The sequence below is a fragment of the Aulostomus chinensis genome, chromosome 17 (assembly GCF_037954235.1).
Source record: "Aulostomus chinensis isolate RoL2024-O1b breed Wild chromosome 17, RoL_Achi_v1.0, whole genome shotgun sequence".
NCBI lineage: Eukaryota > Metazoa > Chordata > Actinopteri > Syngnathiformes > Aulostomidae > Aulostomus > Aulostomus chinensis.
In genome coordinates, this window is record NC_141336.1 from 22,585,039 (window position 1) to 22,588,328 (window position 3,290).

The following is a 3,290-nucleotide window of genomic DNA, read 5'->3' on the forward strand; positions in this document are numbered from 1 at the left end:
GTACCTGATAAGCATAATTTCATCAGGAGAAGAAGAAATTGCTGCCCATTTTGTTGCTGTGCTCGACTCAGCACATTACAGTCGTTAATTGCTGGCAGACTCAGTAACTGTGCCCTTGACATGGAAAGGCAAAATGTTATGCCATTCATTCACACATTAGTGAACCTGCAGGAGCTCCCTCCTGATTGACAGGACAATCCACTGAAACAAAAGATTTAATTGTGTGTCAATTGTTTCTGTAATTACAATTGGCAGGCTTGCCACTTCTGCTTCACTGATTTCTCATCTATGAGAAGAGAGGACCTAATGATATAATATAGTGTTAGCTTACTGGTCTTTTTTTCAATTTTGTTTTTATAAAAACGAAAATAAGGAAGGAATTAATGCACGTATGAGAAAGAGTAAACCTCACAAACGTTTCGTTATGTCCCATGTTTGCCTTACGCCTACCAATGCCAAAGTTGGGCAAGGAATTTTAGGAAGAAAGTTTTCCGAGATCCATCAGGATCACACTGGTCTTTCAGGAGACCTAAACCCAGCTGATCTACAAAAGATCAGGCCCATCCCGAACCCAGGCCCATCCTAAAAACAAGCAGTTTTCAGTGAGACCCAGCAAAGTCTATTTAAGTCTGTTTCAAGTGGGCCAGACACCATATTCTTTCCAAGATATAAGGAGACTGGATGCAACAAGAGTGGCCTCACCTTCCCTTGGCTTACTAGTCTCAGCTCCAAAAACATGGCTTCAGTGTATTTTAGAAGGCTGACCGACTGTTTGGAGAACAGACAGACAGTCAGACACTGTTCACGTTCTCCCAGTAAAATGCCTTCCTGCAGCACCTTCTCTTTGAATAAAGTATCCTTTACAGGTAGAAGCCACTGACAACCACAATGCCAGACCACTACTGAACCCCCAATTGTGTTCCTTTCCATTTATGTCAAAGCTATGAGCTGAACCAGCAGGGCTAAGTTAGGTGGGCTCATCCTCCTTGTCAGGCTGCCATTATCAGCACAGTTCTTGGAGTGAGAGAGCCAAACCACCAGGGATGGGTGTAAAACCTCTTTCAAAGACCTTCAAAATCCCAGTTTCTACCCTCGCTCTCTCTCTATCCCTCCCTGTCATCATTTTATTCGCCTTCTCTCTGTTGCCTTCAGAGGAGAGAGGAAAAAAAGCAAAGGGGGGGGGGGGGGGATGGTCTACTTGACCTTAATCTGCCCAGTAGTGGGTTTCAGAGAGATGACATGCAACCTCAGAGGGAAAGGGCAATTGTTTCTTTTTCCCCCCTCTTCAAATTTACAGCCCCCCAGGATGTTGTTGTTGTTGTTTTTTTTTAAACTAGTTCAGGTTTTGCTGTATTGCTTTTGATTCACTGAAGCTGAATGGGCTGAAAGAAAAAGCGCTTCCCTTCTTCTCAATCATCCTCGGCCCATTAAATCCCATTCATACCTCCTGTAACAGAGGACAGCCTATAGAGTCACATTTGCATTTCATGACCTACTGTATGTATAATGGAGGCTGTTTTCTGCTTGCTGCGATGGCTATTAGAACATGTCAGCGATAACATCAATCTAAAGGAAACCCAACAACTTGAAGTGAGCATAATAAGGAGATAAATCCCATTGGTAATTTTGTATGTGAGCACTCCGAGGTAATAAGTGTCATCTGCAGCAAGACCTGAATATCGCCTGACTAAATAGTCTCCACAAATCACAATCAAAACAAGAAATCCACAACCACCTCTAATGGTTATTGATTTCATGAGCGCATAAAGAAATCAGCTAAAAACGGCGACCGTATTAGAGAGCCTGCTCTCACATCCCCTGCACCTTTGCTGCGTGCAATGTTCAGTGACACTCTTTCAAGGTCTTTGTTTTATGACATCATTTTCTACTTCAGGTTCAAGTAGCATGACTGATTAGTTAGCTGATAATTTCACCTTCAAACAGTTAGCACCCAGCAGGCGACTGATCCAGACACATGAGAAACACGGCCCATGATTGCTGGATGGTGAGGGGCTCCAATCAGAGAATCACCTCATTAAGTCAAACCTGAGTCGAATGAGGCCGACCTGAAGTTGCTCTGCACGAATGGCGCCCCTTCTCACGTAGTCTAGTCTATCGTGCCACTCAACACAGCCGCCGAGATGCAGCGAGCATCCATTCCTCTCGCGGTAAACAAAACATTTGTTAAAACTGGGATATTTAAATCAGGATGTCAACGTACTAAACTGCGGCACGGATTTTTCCAACACAGTCACAAAAGCTCTGACAGATTTGCCAAGCGCTCATATAGAAGTGATGAATATTTAACGATGTATAAAGGCAGAGAAATTAACTACAAGACAAGCCTTGCCGAGCCAATGTGTGCCATGAATTAATAATTTGGAGCAAAGTTATTAAGTTATTTGTTAACAGTAAATATTCTGTATGTGTCCCTGAGAGCATGACTTTTGAATAATTCTGAATTTTTAAACTTTAATGTTTAGCTCCATTCTTGAAACAATGGTGCTTAGCTGTAATTGATTCTTCCGGCGCGGAGTAATTATGATGGCTGTGTGGAGGTGAGGCCCGATCCACGTGGCCCTGGGTGATAACCGAGAGAGTGAGGGGAGGATGGAGCGATTTAGATAGGAGGAGGAGGAAAGACAGGACGGAGCGGAACACACTGGTGGGAACAGCCTCCAACCCTGCGATCCATTTTGTTGATACATATCTATACCAGACAGGTACACAGTAGTCTTCATTTTCAGGCCCAATCACTCAAATACTTCATCTACTGGTCTTATTTATTCAGGTTTTCTTGGAAATGATTAAACTGCTTCTCTGCTATTCATTTCTCCTCTTCTCTCGTGCTGATGCTGCTCTGGATACTGGAAACTGTCTTGTTGCTAGCAGGTCAAGCTAGCAGCGGCACCAGACAGTGTCGATCTCAGCAGGGTGGAATTAAATCCATCAGGGCTGAGTGTTAATTACTCAGCCAACCGCAGGGCTCTGAAGAAGGCTGGGTCGTCTAGAGGAGGGATTCTCAACCTTTCCTACTTCAAGGCCCACCAATTACCACATTAAAAAAAAAAGATCCCAAATTATTTTGGCCAATCTAGTTTTATCTAATAATCTATTATAATGTATACCGGTAAATCAAATTCAATAACTCCCACACCCCCTTTTGTACAGGAGCCCTGGATTGAAGTAAATATACTCAAAACCACCACAGTTTCTTGGGTGGTCACTTCCAGAACTTTACTATTATTTATACCGCAGCCTAACATGTTGACGTTGTTCAAAAATGGATT